Source organism: Sinohyriopsis cumingii, chromosome 11 (assembly GCF_028554795.1).
Source record: "Sinohyriopsis cumingii isolate HCF-2022 chromosome 11, ASM2855479v2, whole genome shotgun sequence".
Lineage (NCBI taxonomy): Eukaryota > Metazoa > Mollusca > Bivalvia > Unionida > Unionidae > Sinohyriopsis > Sinohyriopsis cumingii.
This window is the reverse complement of record NC_142971.1, coordinates 78,200,044-78,220,290: the sequence shown is the minus strand read 5'-3', so window position 1 is coordinate 78,220,290 and position 20,247 is coordinate 78,200,044. Positions and strand designations below refer to the sequence as shown.

Genomic DNA, 20,247 nt, shown 5'->3' with positions numbered 1-20,247 from the left:
CTTCAACAGCATTAAAGCTATGCACAATTTGGGATAATGATAGTGCTATATTTTTACGCACTTCAATGATGGTGACCCTGAGAAAGACTATTATCTGTTGTGTTTTTAATTTTATTCTTTTTCGTTGTGGTTCATTTTACAATTTGAATCCTGGTTTTAGTAGCATAGAAAATGTATTGGCTGTATTTGTGGAACGTTAAAACAATGCGTGAACAAATATAATTTCGATGGCGTTCTAGTAGAGTTTAGATTAATAATACATTTATGATTTTTTAAGATTTACAATTTTGGATGGCAAGCAGAGATGACGTGCAAGAACAAAACTTAAGCATTATCTATATGTTTGATAAGAAATCGTAATGCTGAGATAAAGTTTCGCTTTGCTCCAACATGTCACAAAAATTTAAATACGATTAAATATACAATGCGCGGTTATATAATATATACGCTCACTTTGTTATTCACCCTTATGGAGACGAATCTTCTTTAATATCCAAAAAGTTGTACTACACCTGGATTCCTATAGTACAATAAGTACCAGCTTTACAGACGGAAACATTTACGTTTTGATTGGTAAAGCATCATGAGTATCAGTTTACCAGACATACATTTCGTCTTTTAATTTGTTTTTCAAAGCACTTTGAGTATCATTTCTATACTGTGAGAATGCTTAACACTCTACTTATGAACTTTTATATTTTCCATCAAGCACAGTAAGTAATACTGACGTACCTTTCACAAACGTGTCTGACATTATGAAATCCAATTTGTTCAGCGATACAGATTGTGTTAACTCGCTTATTGATTGTCATCTTATGTGCATTTAACTATATTCAATGTAAATGAACAGGAACATTCGTTCTTGATACTGTGTACAACAAGATGTATATAAGTAACATGCTTCATTCCATGAAAACACAAACGTTTGCATGTCTTTTCGTACTAAATGAGTAGTATCCATAATAACATTTTCAAACGTAGTTAGAACACATGCGTTGGATGGTGTTTAGACGGATTTGTGAGCAGTTGACATCGTTGTGGGCTCCACAATATACTCTAAAACTGACTGCGCAAACAATAGGAAATAGAGATTGTGAAGTAATCATCTTACTTAACCATCATCTCAAGTCAATATTAGTTTGGGGGAGGGTATTTTGTATTCAGTTAAAGCATGCTAAATATTAGCATTGTATAAATAGTTCCGTTCTGAACAGAAAATGGCCTGACTGTCAAGGTGTGATGCAAGATCTTTGTAACTAACAAAACACAGGAGTTTTCGAAACACTGTGGATGTTTGTCTCGGTAATATATGAACGCTGGTTCTTTAAAAGAAATGTAAAGCATAAGAGTTAAGTATTACATGTCGGTTGCTTGAAAGCTATAGCATCGTACTGTGATCTGACAAACATTATGAGAGAGAGAGAGAGAGAGAGAGAGAGAGAGAGAGAAAGAGAGAGAGAGTTCTGCTAATGAACGAGAGAGAAATTGAAAGAGACAGCAAGAGTTAGGGAATATTCAAATGACCAAACTATCTGATTTGCCTGTTTACCATGTGATGTGCACACTCGAGGTTTGAGAGGCATTTCCAAGCAAACGGCATAATATTAGTTGGTCATACGAGAGTTTACATTTTGTTGTAGACCAACACATATAATGTTTGGCATATTCCATTTTAAATGTTGTTACCTTGACCACAATAGATTGAGATGAGTCCATACAATATATAACAATCTTATGCAGATGTATCGAGCATGACATGCTGTTGGACCGCTTTTTAGCATTACCGCATGAGGAGGCAGTGGATATGTTCTAACGCTATAGCCCAGTAATGGAACCATATCGTATAAGAACTCCGTGTGAAGTACTCATATGTTATCAATTAAATTTGTCATTATCATCCTTATCATCGTCAACTGGAGTTGCAAAATAAGGTTAATAAAACAAGCTTATTACCAAACTTCGAAAGCTATACGCACTTATTTCGATTTATACCAGTTGAACCCTCGACATTTCAGCAAGTTTTCAATAAATTTGGAATACTGTATGTATCATCAGATTTAAAACAATATTGAAAAAATTACGTGTATCAATGATAAAAGTTTCTCTTTTTGGGGTAATGTATTTTTTTATAAGTGTTTTATAATAATATTATTTTATCATCGATTCCTACCCCATAATAAACATAACTGTGAGAAATTTGTACTCTGGAGCAGCCGGTGTACGGTTAGTTAGTTCAGTATCGGATATCAAAGGAATTGAACCACCTATCTACTCAGAGCTTAATCATATGAAGGTTATTGTTTAAATATATATATATATATATATATATATATATATATATATATATATATAAACATATATATATATATATATATATATATATATATATATATATATATATATATATATATATGCTCTATTTTCCCAGTAAGCAATTGTTTCCAATGTTGAGATATTTTCCGTTTCACTGTTGAGAATCTTGGCTAAATTGTTATTTACGAGCGTTTAAAGAGGCGTTTGGTAGATTGTTACAATTCGACCTTATGTACACACGTATGTAAGGTCCTGGACCAGTTATAAACGAGACACGTGGCTTAGTGATAGTACTATGCGTGTAAATTGCGTCAATACCTGCTGAAACAGATTATGTTGTGAATTATACTATGTATATTTAATACTCACAAAGCTATAAATTAATCTTATTATGTGTGTCATACCAGCTCATCACCGACATAGAACGTAGACCATAACTCGGAACTGTTAACAAAATAGACATTTAAATATCGCTCCGACTCGTTTAATAAAACTTACACTGACCTACCTCTACCCATATAGATTTCGATCTTGGGTCACAGCTTAGGCACTACGAGACTCCCACAAAGTAATTACAAATACACTTACTGAACATAAAATAATTTCAACCTGCATGAAACTTTGGCCGGGCATCCATCCTTCCTTAGAAATTAATTTTCCCTACCTGTTCATAGCTTAAACTCTTCAAAGATCATATATCCCACCGGAAAACTAATCAATGTTCCATGGGGCATACCATTTGTGCATAAAAATACAGATCTGCATACTCAACACAGAGTTTCCAATGTACTAAACAAGCCCGTCATCAAGGTGGAGTTTAAACTGGAAAGCGATGGAATAATCACTGCATTGTGCGTTTTTGTAATTTGCAGAGAACAAATGTTTGTTTCTAAATAACAAAGAGCACATATCACGCCCTTCTTAGGGTTAATGAAACTTTAAAACCGCTTGAATACATAACAGTAAAATTGTACGTATTTTAACTTTAAAAGAGAAAGAAATATAGCTCGTTATGATTCAACTTACTTGCAGTACATGCAAATAAGCAGCAAAAACAAACATACATACACACATACGTCTCAACAAATGTTTTTTCTTTTTTTTAAGTCAAATGAATTTTTTTTTGTTAATGCATTATTTTTATTTGTATAAAAGAATGTATCTCCTGACTATCTGATGTATTGACTGTAGTCTGCGTCGTGTTGAGTGTTTCCCTTGAAAATAGATGCCAACCAGTGCATTCTTATTTCTAATTATATAGGCAAGGACCCACCTTTCAGATCCTGAATGAACTGAGTGCCCAAGTCAATGGTAAATAACACTTGTAATGATGGCATGTTAATTTCATGGTTGGTATCAAATCTAATTTGATGACAAAACGAACAATGAGCCGTCCATTTTAATCCACGAACATCTCATCGAAATATATACCGTTTAAAGTCAGGTAAAGCAAAAGAGTTTGACCATTATATACACCAATTGTAATCCCTAACTGCCTCGACGAAATTTCATATTTAACGGTTGGCTTTTGCATTTTGGTTCTCATCAGATCTTTAAAAGACATTTAGTATTTGCTCTTACCCTAGGAAGTAGTATATGGGGTCACCCTAGTGTCAAGGGGACTTACCATGCAAAAACAGTCGATGCACTCTGGCGTCAAGGGGAATTTAACATGGGGAATTTTAACATGGATGGAACTGTAGAGCGTCAAGGGGAATTGAACATGGAAATTGAACAGGACCGGTACTTTAACGTCAATGGGACTTTAACGTTAAAATATGGGGTTTGCACTTTGTCGTCAATGGAAATTGAACAGGGGAATGTCACCTGGATGTCAGTGGGAATTGAACTTTGGGTGACGTCATGAGGTTTATAGGGTCAAAACATTTTATAGGGATTTTAATGTATTTGTAAGGACAAAAGGTAGATAGGGACAAACATACAAATACACATTTAAACACACAGAAAAGACGACAGAAATGTTCTAAAACAAACCTCACGGACAGAACAGAGGCTCAAAAAAGAAACGTTTATTGTATGGGTTCAAAACATTTATTTAAGTATATACATGGGCTCTATGGCATGTGCTTTGGTCTAAGCACTATCCATTTAATACATAAGCATTTCTACATCAAGCAAACTTATTTACTAGTTATTTAGTTCTTGGCTCTAGTAAACCTGTTTACGTTTAATGTTCATTTATAAGAAAAAGCTCACACAAAACAAGTAACATGCAATCAAATAGGACAAAGTTCATGTTTCTCTCTCTCTCTCTATTCGTCTCACACGTTGTTAAAAATCTGGTCAGCTAGCACTTGTGTCTTAGCGTATATATTTCCCATCACTTAACCCGTTTCATTCGTAAATCGGCTGTTATATCCATCGTGCTAGGAACACTTATCAGTAAGCAGATCAAGTGCAGTCATCGTCCTCTTCCCATGGAGGTACAATGTATACTATATGAATGGTTACTTTTCCTTCCTTGATGTCAAATTTTCCTCTCATCGACTGCACGTCTTCAATAGCCCTCAAAAGTTTGGAAGAAGTTATTTCTGCAGGTGTGCTAAATCCGAGACATACAGGTGAGTTCAAACTGTCGTGATACATAGATAGGCTCAAACGACCTCGATCTTTGACTTGGCAATGCCATTTGAGTTCCTCTAACAGTGAGTCAAGTAGGTCCGTAATGAAACCTGCTACTTCCTCGGCTGAAATGTCAGACGCGAAGTCTCTAAATTTCACCGTGTAGGTGTAAGTTGTCGTTCTAAATTTTCTTGAGGTCGCTGTCTGAGTCATTTGGATGCAAAAATACTCCTGTAGGTCTACTGAATCCTTTCCCTTCTTGGACGCACTTTGCTGTGACGGTATGGTAGTGAAAGAGGTCATTGATGTTTGTTCCTTCTCTTTTTTCATCTGCGTAGAGTGATTCATCTTTCTCGTTGCTTGTCCTCGCAATGAAGTGTCGTTCTTGGAAGTCGTCCCTTTTTATACTGGGTGCTATTAGTATGTCCATAAGGCAAAGTTTTGTGGTCTGGAAGTTTCACTGGTTGCACGTAGTTTGTCATGGCGTTAGTACATAAATAACTAAGATCTATTACTGCATTGGTGATGTGATAGTGAGGCAAAGAATCACACCCGAGTTTCTCGTTGGACTTGAGTCTTACGCTCTATACTTGCTGGTTGAAGGGATTCATTTTTTCTCGATTGGTCTTAGTAGTGACAATGAACTGTTGGTCTTGGACGTTGTCCTTTTTTATGTTCTGACCAATATTGATGTGACCGTACGGCAAAGTAAAGTGGTTGGGAAGTCGCACTCACTTCTGGTACACGATTTGATAGACTTTTTCCAAGGGTCGACTGACGATATGGTGAGTGGGTAAACGTACAATCTTGTTCGGCTGGTAGGTGGTCACTTTAAAGTTTGCATCCTCTCCAGACTGCAAGGCTTCTTTCAATACGCCAAAGTTGACCACACGACTGGTACGATAATTCAGAGTCAATCCTTTCACTTTACACTCTGTGTGCACTTCTCCTTGTGGGTCCCGGTATTCGTAGCCGTAATTTTTAGGACCGCCACTCGCGAAACTTAGAATCTTGTCGTCAGGATGTTCGTTTGTCCAGGCTCCTAAACGGTCTCCTTCGATGTTAGGGTGTTGCTGACCCGGTCGATCGATGTAGATGCAACTGTCCGTGTCAAAGTACAGGACGCGATCCCCTAACAGTTCTAAAGCTTCGTACAATTCTAAGCGAGCATGAGCTGTCACGTAAGCCGCAATGATGACATTTCCAAATGCGTCGGCTTGTACAAAGTCCAGATCTTCTTCGTAATTGACCAAGATCAAATCCTCGCGAACGACGTCCACGTGTTTCATGAATTTGGTTTTGTCGTGAATCATCTGGAAGTAGCGGGAAGGTTCTGTCAGATATTCTGTCTTGGGTAAACACGGTCGTTGTGCCATTTTTCCCCACAAGCAATTTAACATCACTTTGGCAAACGATCGCCTGCCTTCGTTTTTCTCTATGTGGTCTAAAGTGATGCCTTCTTGTTCCCGGTATTTCTCTTTGAATTTTATTTGTTCTTCGGGAGTGTGACACCAGGAAGGATAGCCGCTGGCTTCTTGCTTCAGTTTCAAAAAGGCATCCACGTAGTCTGCGAAAATGCCTTTCTGAGTGGGGTCACCCTTGTGGTATTGTTCTGTCTTGGGAAAGTGGCAAATTTCGTACACTTCTAACAGTTGGTATCCCATGTCCATAGCTTTGAACAATTCTACGCTGACCCAGGTTCCCGTCAAGGCCCGTTCTTCCTGGGTGTGCTGACAAGGCTGATCTTGGTTGCACGTTTCGGCACAAGTACGGCACAAGGGAAACGTCAGTTTGCCTTGACAATGGTGAGGTAAGACGGGATCGTATAGGTTCGTGGGAGGCAAAACTTTGCACTTGATCAAGCCTTCGTATTGTCGATTGTTGACCAGGTCGATGTGTTCCGTCAGCAATCGCGGGTGCCCTGTAGGAAAGTGACAATATTTACACACGTAGGGATACAGCGAACACACATCCAAGTATTTGATTTATTCTCCTTTCTCTTCGTCGGCTTGGTACAGCAAACAGGTGGCATTGGTCCTTCCTCCGTACAAACTATCCCTCGGGTTCAGGGGGTTCATCAGCTTGTAACTTTCCACGACACGTTTAAACTCGGGATCGATTTTCAAACGGTGATCGTATTCGTGTTCCCACATTTCCACCACTTGGTATCCTTCCTGTTCTACCTTCAAGCGTCGCTGACAAGTGTCGTGGTACAGGTCTTCCATGGTCCGTTGTAAAAACTGATTTTTAGTGTCACGATCAGGGTAGCAGACGGGACATCCGTGAACTAAGCAACCGTTAAGTCACAGCCATCGACCGAATACGTTCCGATGGTCTTTTCGCCTCCTCCGTTGCGGGCATGCTGAATCTATTTGCCTTCCTTGTCGCACAAGTAATGTAACCAGCGTAGGGCTTTGACCGAGTATTGACGTTTGACATAGTTGGTCGTTTGAGGACTGATGACAGCCACGGTGTTTTCAGGCATGAATCGTTGCCGGTACACTAAGGAACACGCTTTGGCAATGGTGCAAGCTTCTTTCAAAGGATCGACCCCTCCGTGTTCCATGAACAGTTCTCGAAATTTTCCACAGCATCGCCGTAAAATGTCCACGTCGGAACGACAATACTTTAGCATTTCTTCCTGAAAGTCGAAAGGGTCGGAGGCGTGAGCCTGGTACCAAACGTATAAAGCTTCTCGTTGTTCGGTACGCATGTTGCCGGGGTCGTAATAGTGAGCCTCAGGCAAATGGGGTAGAACGGCATGTTGATTGGCTTCCGTATTGAAAAAGAAAGGAAAATAACCTTTAGCCATTTCTGTCATTCCAAACGTTTTAGGCATTCGACTCAAAGGCATGGCCAAGTAACTCATCGAATCTTTAAACTGCACTTGTCCCACTTGCATTAAAATGATATTGGCTCCGTTCAAAGTGACTTTAGGACGTTCGGTGCCATGTTCCGTATAGTACCTCAAAAGAAACTGTCCATAATATCCAGAGAAATTGTGAGCCATCACTGTGGTCTAAGACCCATTTGGCAAAATTTCTAGCGTCTTTGGTCCTCGAAAGATTTTTTCACGCCCTCCAGGAATTTTGCTGCAGTGAGGGCAATAACTGAAGATAGGTTCTTGAATACACTTCTCGCACGCTCGATGAGCCACGCAGAAATTAGGAATGTGAATGCCAGTCTCTTGCATGCATTCGAAATCGAAAATGATGAAATTGCCTTTCTTCTTCTTCTTGTTACCGTCATCTTCCTCTTGTTGGGGTTGGTATTTTTGCATGTAACATTGATGTTCCAAGTCCACGATGTGGTGACAAATGTGACATTTTTTCTTTCCTGAACATACGTGTGCCTTGGCACTATTGGTACGTATGCCTTGTCCACACGCGGGGCACAATCTCAGCAGTTGACAAGCGCATTTCTTCTGTGAGCCTTGTGTTTTCGAATGTTGTTGGTAACATATAGGACTGACAAACGTGCGCTGACAAGCTGGACAATGCACTGGTTCTTGTCCTTCGTCCAGAGAGGGTTGAGAGGCCAAACATCCTGAGCATTTCGATCCACAATGTTTGTGTTGTTCTCGATTTTTATGGCCATAGTCACATTTCTCACAATAATAAACATATCCCAGGAATCCAGTGATACTGGTAATGGTATTGAAATGTTCATCGTGATGATAAAGGTGAATGTATTTTCCATCCTTAAAATCTTGGCCTCGAAACAACAGAGGCCCACGCACTTCTTGAGGGTGCACTTTCAAGGTGTAGCGTGGAGCTAGGACATCTTGCAATTTTTGCATTTCAGGAATGCCACAGGGTGTGTCTTTGGACAGGCCAGCTTGCTGCAACAGGAGTTCTGCTTCGTTTCGTTGTTTGGCTCGGTCCGATTGTTGAATAGTTTTCCAGGCTCTTTTCCATTCTGCCGTGTCGTTCTTGTTGGCATAGGTTCGTCCCACCACGATGGCTCGGGCTAAGCACATCTGGTCTTGAGGGTTGTTAATATGGACCAGACTCTTTTTGGTGCTGCGAAGGTCGTTCACCAATAAGACCTTTTTGTGTCCTGTCCCTTGAGGAAGAGAGACGTGAGCCATTTTCAGTGTGGCTTTACCATCGGTGATGTCAAACCTGTCGTTGGATTGTTGCACCTGTTGTATCTTGTCCATGACTTTGGTAGGGGTCAGTTCTGCAGGTCTGCTAAACTCGATCCAAACAGGGGATTTCAAGCTGTCGTGTTGTATGGATAGTGTCAAGCGATCGTCTTCTTTGGGTTGACATTGTCGCTTGAGTGTGGTGAGCAAAGAATCCCACATCTCGGTGATGAACCCTTCTGCTTTCTCCAACGGTACGTCGGACTTGAAATCTTTAAACTTCACCGTGTAGGTGTAAGCCGTGGTTCTAAATTTTCTAGAGGAGCGCTTTTCCGTCTCTCGAATGTCATAGTACTTTTCAGGGTTGACTGGTGAACTTTGGTTTGGAATAGACTCTCTCTGTCTGGTCGCAGACGTGGAAGGTGTTGGTTCAGGTTCGCTCATGTCTTCTATTTGAGTGAACACTTCTTTTCGTGTGTGAGGCGATACGTCACTTCGCTGCCTCTTACGCTCTTCTTCTCTCTCACTGAAATCGTGCGATCGTTTCATCTCGATTGCTGATTCAGAAATGATTTAACCAAGTTCATTCTTTCCATATATACCCTCTCTACCTCTCGTTGTGACAATGACTTGGTATATTTCACAAGGCAAGTGAAAGCCAAGCATATAGGAACCCAACGACAGCGTTGCGTCTTAAACACCTCATGCATCTTGACGACCCTTCGATTCAAACCCTACCACGAAAGAAAATAGTTGCAAGAAATATAAAACAGACAGTTGTTGTCTTCAAGAGAGCTAGAGACGGCACTGTGTCGCTGGGACACGTACGTACTCCAGAAAACTATGCTACTCGACAACGTGAGTGTGCTTGTCAAAATCTTTGAATAAATTTAAAAATGTTTGTCAGTTTCAAAACGCGAACCAGTGCTGTGGCCGTTTAATATTTGATGTGGCAAGAAGAGATGGTACAATACGCAACAAAGGGTTTGTACGTTTACACTCCAATCTGTCTGTACTGCACTGGTAACAGCGCTCTTGCGCTGGCATTACTTTGCCACACTACCTTAAAAAAAAAAAAACCAATGCATCACTCATCATAAACGATTTCATTGGCTATACTTATTTTCTTACCGCTTTCGCTTCGAATTGACTTCAGTACCTTTTCGCACAGCGACAAGATCGGACGTGTTTTTTTATTCTGCGTCTGGTCGCTACACTACTTGCCCTGAATTTACAACTAAACAATGTGTTACACATTGTAAGTGACTTCATTGGCTAACTGATATTTTGCACTTCTGTCTCTATTGATGTGAGTGTGCTTGTCAAAATGTTTGAGTATGATTAAAAATGTTTGTCAGTTTCAAAACGCGAACCAGTACTGTGGCCGTTTAATATTTGACGTGGCAAGAAGAAATGGTACAATACGCAACAAAGGGTTTGTACGTTTACACTCCAATCTGTCTGCACTGCAATGGTAACAGCGCTCTTGCGTTGGTATTATTTTGCCACACTACCTTTTTCAAAAAAAAACCCAATGCATCACTCATCATAAACGATTTCATTGGCTATACTTATTTTCTTACCGTTTTCGCTTCAAATTGACTTCAGTACCTTTTTGCACAGAGACAAGATTGGACGTGTTCTTTTTAATATATTCTGCGGCTGGTCGCTACACTACTGTCAACAAGCCCTGAATTTACAACCAAACAATGTGTTACACATTGTAAGTGACTTCATTGATTAACCGATATTTTACAATTCTGTCTCTATTGATGTGAGTGTGCTTGTCAAAATGTTTGAAAAATGTTTGTCAGTTTCAAAACGCGAACCAGTACTGTGGCCGTTTAATATTTGACGTGGCAAGAAGAAATGGTACAATACGCAACAAAGGGTTTGTACGTTTACACTCCAATCTGTCTGCACTGCAATGGTAACAGCGCTCTTGCGTTGGTATTACTTTGCCACACTACCTTTTTCAAAAAAAAAAAAAAACAATACATCACTCATCATAAACGATTTCATTGGCTATACTTATTTTCCTACCGCTTTCGCTTCGAATTGACTTCAGTACCTTTTTGCACAGCAACAAGATTGGACGTGTTTTTTTAATATTCTGCAGCTGGTCGCTACACTACTGTCAACAAGCCCTGAATTTACAACCAAACAATGTGTTACACATTGTAAGTGACTTCATTGATTAACCGATATTTTACAATTCTGTCTCTATTGATGTGAGTGTGCTTGTCAAAATGTTTGAATAAGATTAAAAATGTTTGTCAGTTTCAAAACGCAAACCAGTACTGTGGCCGTTTAATATTTTGACGTGGCAAGAAGAAATGGTACAATATACAACAAAGGGTTTGTACGTTTACACTCCAATCTGTCTGCACTGCAATGGTAACAGCGCTCTTGCGTTGGTATTATTTTGCCACACTACCTTTAAAAAAAAAACCAGTGCGTCACTCATCATAAACGATTTCATTGGCTATATTTATTTTCTTACCGCTCTCGCTTCGAATTGACTTCAGTACCTTTTCGCACAGCAACAAGATCGGACGTGTTTGTTTATTCTGCGGCTGGTCGCTACTCTACTTGCCCTGAATTTAGAACCAAACAATGTGTTACACGTTGTAAGTGACTTCATTGGTCAGTCGATATTTTCCATCGCCTTAGCTTCAAATTGGTTTCACTTGTTATTCGCACCGTGAGATGATCAGACACGTTTTTCTGTACCTGACCATTAGTCACTTCACAAACAATAAAACTAAAACACAAATGATCACTCCATGAGCGGCTCATGGAAATTACCTTAGTCATGTTACGAAATATAGCACGACTTGTTTGGATGTACTTTTCTGTGGTCACTCTTTAATTACATGCGTCTTTAGTTCACTCTTGTGATATTTTTTTAAAGGGTGCATTTTTTTCTATGGCTGTGATTGTGTTTTGTTCTATATGTTCTTTTATGTTTTCAGTGATTTTACTTTATATCTATATTTTAATTTAGATGTATAGACTATGCAGTCTGAAATAAAGAATTCTTATCTTATCTTATGTAAGTGGAATGAGTGTTTCTTTGAAACTTTCATAAGGAAAATGTACCATAAAAACAAACGTACGTGTCGTCATATTTTTAAAGTAGGAATACATGATCTCTCTTTCTCTCTCTCTCTCTCTCTCTTTCTCTCTCTCTCTCTCTCTCTCTCATTGTAGTTTTGATTTATACCCTAATGGAATATGTTCCGGTTTGAAGACACCTCTCCAAAATTGTGATCAGTAGTCACCATAATTACGTGAACTGATCGTCATGTCATTTTTTTTTCAAACGTTTACACTCTAAAAAATTGTAGAACGATTTTTTTTCTTCCATCAGTAAATCTTTGGATGAAATAAAAGCTTGAGTTTGCACAATTCTGGTATCTTAACTTTATCCTGTTTTGGAACTGCAATATGTCACGCATTTTTTTTTCTTCTAACGTTAGATTTACAGTCTTTCAGAAAAAAGACAAATACACGGCTTTTTTAAGAATGAAGCAAGTGACATTGCACTGTATAACCCGCCTATGGTTAACTCTGAATTCTAAAGTCAATATATGGGTTCAGGAAAAAATGTAACAATGTTCGTCCTATCCTCAGTGTAAACTGAGAGAATAAAGATTGAAATTAATAGATTTTGTTTTAAAATATATTAAAGAATAAAATTAAAAAAATGAAGAAATGCAAAAAAGTGCAAACATTTGATAATTCATAAATTCGAAGAAAACTAATAGGTGCTGATTGTGTCACAGGATGAAGCCGGGTTGGGACTGGGTTAGGGAAGACACCAAAAGCAACTGCGTTTACAAGATGTTTATTTATAAACGCAATTTAAATATAACAAATCTGACACCTATATAATCAGAGATAAGGAAAATTATAACGTTCCTAACTAGGAACTATCAATTAACTCAACGAAGAAAACAAAAACTCCACATTAATTTAACGAATGGAATTTCAAAAGAAACATGAATTCTTATCACTGATCAACAAAATAAAGGTGACCTACACCTCAGTATAAAAAGTCTTGAAGGTATCGTTCAAATAACGATTTACAAAAGAATGTAATTATGTATCGTTCAAATAACGATTTAGAAAAGCAGTGTAAATTACTAACCTATCGTTCATAAAACGATATTTAAAAAGCAGTGCAAATTATGTGATGTTTTTCAAGAATTTGCTCTATAAGTACACTAGCTGTGTCAGATGCGTAGCTAGGTACTTAGTTTCCCCGCTGCAAGCCATTTGTTCGTGCAGCATGGTCTGAGTTTCGCTCACAATTTCGAAATAACTAAGCCGAAACAATATTTACCATGCCGTACGCGGCAACGAAACCAGAGTACATTTTTGACAACATATACATATTGATATAACTCCTACCCAGTTCCGTGACAGATTGATTAATCATAGATTGGTTTGTATAAAAACAAAATCTCAGAATGCATTTTTAACAGTTCTATCTTCTTTATTATATTTCTTGTCTTGCTTTATTTTGTATTATATTAATTCATAAAAGAGTAAATAATGTCATTGAAAATACAAATATGAGAATTTATTTACGTTCAGTATGAAGCAACTCGGCATCAGTTAAAACAATACTTAAAACAAGTCAATTCGTGTGTAAAATATGTAACGAAAGGATACGAAATGATCAGAATTTTGCTTTAAAAGTAATAACTTTGAAATGAAAGCATGAACAGCGTTTGGGGGTGGCAAATGGGGCGACCGCCTCTAGCCCCGCTTTTGAGGGGCCGCGTGCTTCAGGCCTATGTTCGTCCTTATCAGTTTGTCAAGCTATATTCTCCGGTAAATTGGAAACGCTGATACAGGCCACACGTAATGCACGCAAAGTTGCGAAGTGAACGTAGTCAACTTCGTAACGCAATTAACAGGTGGCAGCACAGATGCAGACAGGTGCAGCCATTTTCTTAACGCCACTAGCTGGCAACGACTGTTTGATAACTTGGATCTGTTTTTCACTCTGGCCCCGCGCGGTCATGGTCGGCTCTAGACCACGTGTACTCCTAACGCAGCCTCTGAATGAAAGGGCAATACGATCTTCAGTTGGAATAAAATTAAATTGTAAGGGTGCTGAGCGAGTTTGACGTTTTGTTATGTTCAGGTGATAAATTGTCTAAGAAGCCAACATCAGAGGCAGTCACGACAGTACTAGAGGCGTTCGTTTATATCTTTATAACAATAAACTACTGGCTGTCGTTTATATCTTTATAACAATAAATTGCCGGCTCAAGATATTATCCCTATAAATGTTAATTTAATAAATAATGTAATTTGGAGAGGACTAAATTTACTCTTACCTCAGATATTTCTCGCCAGTACGGATATTAACCGTTTACGCGGCAGTAGTAGATAGATTGACCCTTACTCCTATCGCCGCTGTTTCTGCTGATATGAAAACTGATTTAGTCCTATAAACCTGTTAAACTTTAAAGATAACACATTGATTGGTTAACTAAATATTACCTGTACCCGACTGCCATAATTCATCATTATGTACTTAGAAAGGTCTTTACTAAGTAAAAAATCGATTGTGATCCTCTGTTCAAATAATAAATATGAAGACTTAGGAGAAAGCAGAGATCTTGTTTTAGTATGTGTCACTGTTAAATCAAAACTGTCACACTATTCTTTATGTCCCTAACTTTTGAACGTAGGTGGCACGAACAAAAAACAGCGAACGGCGGGCGAATCACGCGTCTTGAAGGCGTGTGAAAACCTGGTAGTGGTACAGATAAATTTAGATAGATTACCGTCACACACACACACACACACACACACACACACACACACACACACACATATATATATATATATATATATATATATATATATATATATATATATATATATATATCTATATATATATATATATATATATATATATATATATATATATATATATATATATACTGCGTTTTATCACCAGGACCTCTTGTTCTCTTGTGTTCTTAAAGTATGATGTTTCTGAACACATTTTTTACAATTTCTCGTGGGGCCCCGAGTGGCCGAGTGGTCTAAAGCGCTCTTCGTTACGGATCACTGCCATCTCACCTCTGTCTGCGGCGGTTCGAGTCTAAGATTCAGCCAATGTGGGCATGTAAGAAAGCTTGCCAGTAGCTTCTCGTGGGTCGGTGGTTCTTTCCGGGGTTTTCCGGGTTCTTCCTCCACCATTAATACTGGCCGATATGTATAGCCTATCGTGCTGAAAAATGGCGTTAAACCCCACAACAACAACAACAACAATTTCTCGCTTCATAAAAATAGTTATATGGTTTGCAGAGCAAATGAAGTTTCTAGGATATTCGTGGTTTGGGGTCGAGTTTACTGAGCTTTTATTGTTTGCAATCTTAAGCACATATTAAACTGTTGAATTTTTATATGGAGAGATATATACCTATAATACCACTCAGACGACGTGGGGCATTTAAATAAGCAGCATCGCATTGAGAAATCAAATAACAATAAAAATAACACAGAATTAATTAAGAGGCATATCAATATACCGTCCGCAAAGATTCTGTTATGCTAAAAAAATATTGTGATTGGGTGAGAGTTTACTGATACCAATAATGAAGATACAGAAGAAGTCATGAAGGAAGAGGATGGTCTCGTGTGGAACGTACACAGAGATTCGTGACGCGACAAGAACAACATGTAACAAAAATATTTTGATCTAAATTTCCGATCACGAATTGAGAACAGAATCCACGGCGGAGTGAAGATAAGAATCTCATATGAGAAAGAGAAAACCCCTTTATAATAGTAATTGGCGCATTCCTATTTAATTGAATGAAAATGCAGATATATCTGATAAAAGTTTGCAAGCTTTTATGACAAGGCTGTAACATAATAGTGTATTCCTGATACGTCTGTACTAATTGAATATGCCAATACAAAACAAATGAAGAAATCGTCGATTCTTGAGGCTGAATTAAATGTTTTGATAGGAGCCGTACATATGCATGTATTGTTATTATAATATATGTCTCGTACTTCCAAGTAAATTTACAAGGATGCTTCCATTGTTATATGCATGTTACTTCCATTTTAAGGCTTTTAAATATTGAAAATGATGTAATTTGTTGGTAAACTTTAAAATACTTTTAACACCGAACATTTTCCCAGTGTAAGTTCACTCTGTCTCAATTTTGAGACTAATTCCTGCTCATTACATTAAACACTGCTCATCGGACCACGTGACCACTGTAAAGCAAGAATGACTTGCGTATCTGGTGTTTAATGAGTTGATGTTGTCATTTTATCGTCTCATAATCAAGCAAATAAAATATTTAAAGGTAAGACGATTTCGTTTTATTATTAATGTATTTTTATTAATAATGAACGTATTATAAATTAAACTGATTGCTCAATATCAACTTTAACATTCATGGCAGCGCAGGAGCTATCTTGTTCCGGATGTGTGTACGTATTACACTTCAACGATAAATGACACATGACTTAATCAGTTCCAACCTCAGGTCTAGTGTGACGTATGTCTGGTTTTTATTTGGGATTGCTTTGCAACTGACTCTTCTGGTCAGTCTTTTTAATTTGTCTGAATCGATTCAATGTAGCTGATTTGCAAAACTATCTTCTCCTATTGTGGTTTGACCATATGTGAATCTTATTTACAATTCGATTCTGACTTATATTGATAAAACGTTTATAAACGACTTGAAATTTTGTTGTACTAAAATTATGAAATATTTCCCTGTCTCATACGTCAGGCCAATAGGCGTCTGTCTCCGAGTCAGTTGGAGACATATCCATACAAAGGGTTTCCAGGTCAGTTACGCTTGGGTGTCCTAAGAAGTTAGAAGGTCCGCATCGGATACGGGAAGTCGCGGGTTCAAACCCTGACCGAGTCATAACAAAGACTGATACAAAAATGGTACTAGCATTTGCTCTATTGACGCTCAGCATTAAGAAGATAGTGTTGAGAGTGGTCTGCCTGGTGTCTGGCTAATGTGACTGGGTGGGACATTATGCTGCATGTCTGCAGCATGCTGCTCCAGTGCTCCACCTCGCTATAAATTGTCACAATGCAGACATCGTAGCGATATGACTGGACAATTGTTAAAGGTATGTTAAAACTCGAAATCACACATTCACACAAACTACCACACTACAGAGGTCGTACCGATATGACTCCAAGTGCTAAAGCTATGTTAAATTCAAAATCACATACACATAGACACACATTCTCTGTCTGTCTGTCTGTCTGTCTGTTTGTATCTCTCTCTCTATCTATCTATCTATCTATATATATATATATATATATATATATATATATATATAAACAAATCTGCTAAACATCAACCTGCCAAGAAGACTTGCTTGTACACCCAGATCGATCACGTGCTTGCATTTTGCAGGTTGGTAAACCCTTTTATATCTGCCGCACACACATGTACCAGCATGTAAGTAGTTGATCCATTTGTGAATGAGTCCTTGCACATGTCAGTAGGAACGATGGGTTGCAGTGATGACAGCCAGCTCTGTCGCAGTCCGGTGACATTCTCGATTATTATATTAGCGAGTATACGTGCCTTGATAACAGATATGGTGGTATAAATATCCTTTGTAAGGATAAATCTAACACATTATCGTGTTAGCACATGATTGTAATACGTAGATGAGGCGTACTAATGGGTAACACTATGTACTTTGAAGCTCGTTGTGTCTATTTGTAACTGGCAAAAGACGTATACGCCCGGATAAATCAAGATAAATAAGTACATATTCTTGATAGACGGGTAAAGCACATTTCCTGTTGTTTCATTTTCACGTCATTTGTTGTTAGATTGTAAAACAGTAATATGGCAGAAAAACATACATATGAAAGACAAATATAAACAAATTACTGTTAATGAAATTATGAAATCAATTCAGATTAAATAGTGGGGATGTCTGCCATTACGTAGTAGAGGGTACCGTGGCTTTGACACGTAATCAGTCTTTTAAGAAGTTGCCAAATCAACACTGTTAGCTGCATTGAATGGGGGGGGGGGGGGGAGAGAGAGAGAGAGAGAGAGAGAGAGAGAGAGAGAGAGAAATCTTGAATTTTAGATTGAAGTATGGAAGCCATAATCATTTTCAGTCATGAAAATGCATGAACTGTGTAAAGCAATTATAAAACAGCAACAAGAACAACAACAACAAAAGCCCCATAACATCAATCATACATATAATAAAAATTTTAGAACATTTTCATGATAAACATCATTATTAAAATTCTGCCTGCCAGAAACGGCCCCATAATGTGCGGGGCCCAAGGGAGCAAGTGATGAGCGGGGCCATAAGTACAAAAAAATAGCATTGTGGAGTTGATTTCCGTCAACAGCGCTGGGTCCCTGAAAGAGCGGGGCCCAATGCAATTGCCTTATTCGCCTTGCCCTAGGACCGGGCCTTCTACCGTCTGTTTATGAAGTATTCACATTTGGAGACCAATTAACAGTTTCAAATGACGTGTTCTTCCCTTGATCATTTTGCTGGAGTTTTTTTCGAAATGAGATTCAATATTTTATATTGTTTGATAAAGGGCAACCGTTCAATCATGATCCTGAATAAACTACGTGAAGGTTTACTTATGTACAGGTTTACTAATATATAGCTTTTCCTTATGCATATATGCACTTGCTTTAATTAATAGATATGCAAACAAGTTGTTCCTCAATAAATAAAACCAAGCCGAGGAAGCTAAGTTCGTCGTAGCACATACACTCAAACCCGTATTTTCATGTTCCTGACTGATCATTTTTTCAACGAATACCTGGGGTTAGCCAATAAGACGACCGCCTGGAAAATCAAAGTTCAGCTATTACCTTGTTTAGCAGACGACAACAAAATTCGAAGATTGTAAAGTGGTTTTAAAATTAATTTAATTTTATTGCCATGATTCATTGATTTATTAATTAAATTATGTAACAGTTCATTGTATATGAATTATGTATAATATCTATTATGTGCCTTTTCCATACGTCAAATCAATAAAATTATTTTATGTTCTCTTCTTTAAAATTAACCTGATGTTAATTTATAGATATCTCATTCTGAGTCATCCCTTTAAATGTCATTGTAGTACCACAAGCTAATGTCATAAACACTCATATACGTATTTCCACGGATTTGTTGCATTTAGTGTCAGTGCTGCTGTAGACTTTTTCAATGTCACAGACTTATGACAGAGAGTGTGAATTACAAGAAACGTACCGAACGAAAGAGCCGAAAAAGAATATTGCAAATTCAAAAGTGTTATATCTTAGTACTTTAACAGATCATGCCCTTTCGTATTTATTGAAATCTTTTCAATTGATATACATGTAGATAGATAGACAATACATTAATATATATGTAGAGAACCGTATGTATACATGTAAACGGCTTTCGTCATGTAAAATTTGTACTAATTCCACCCAAACAACATCCCTCTTGAGCTTAAAAAATGATTTTCACAACATCAGAAATTAGTGTTCTAGATAATACATTCCTTTGTGTAAAGCTATTTTCATATATGCCTTATGATATAGAATATATGCACCATCAGCGTTAAATTGTTGTCAACTACGTGATTATAAACCCCAGATCTACCCAGCTTCTTGGCACGTGGGTGTTTCAGATGCGAGTTTAAAACTTGGCCTGGATAATGCTACAGTTCAGTATTAGGAATGACGTATACGATAATACAAATATCATCACTCAGTGAGAGAGAGAGAGCATTCATAAGTTTTTTCCATTACTTTTTTAAAATTTAAATTAAACATTATTAAAACATGATAATATCTCAATGATATTATAATATGTTGAATCTGAATTTACGTCTCCGTCTAATGTTTCTTTTGATTTTAGTGATTATTTATATATTTGATTATAAGGAGTCGGGCTTGGGAAGACTTCTCTAACTGTGAAATTAGTCAGTAAATAGGCGCAGACGTCTAACGTAATTTAATGGTGCCATTTATCCTTCTAATATTAATAATTTTTATATTTCAACTTATAGGTATTGGGTCATTTGAAATGAGAATAATTGTTTGCATTATGTGCCTGGGATTATACCTTCCATGAATTCCCAAGAAATACATTTAAAAAATATTGATACGTCGTACAAATATGGAGCAAAAATATATAACACATGTGTGAAACTCGAGTTTTGAATTCATTAATTGATTAAATGAACATTATTTATGGCATTATCGCGTTCAAGAACC

General features: G+C 37.7%; 1 protein-coding gene across 5 annotated transcripts in view; it reads right to left on the bottom strand.

The window, feature by feature from the left end:
- The window catches only part of LOC149788799 (uncharacterized), a 127,066-nt gene extending 112,641 nt beyond the window's left edge, over nt 1-14,425 (bottom strand). For 4 of the 5 annotated variants that reach the window (XM_089974915.1, XM_089974917.1, XM_089974916.1 and 1 more), the window contains exons 1-2: nt 14,338-14,425; nt 11,487-11,580 (exon numbers count right to left, since the gene is read on the bottom strand). The gene's annotated coding sequence lies outside the window, so the exon portion shown is untranslated. The remainder of the gene's footprint in view (nt 1-11,486; nt 11,581-14,337) is intronic. The other variant, XM_089974919.1, reaches the window with a different exon arrangement.
- Nucleotides 14,426-20,247: the final 5,822 nt, after the last annotated feature.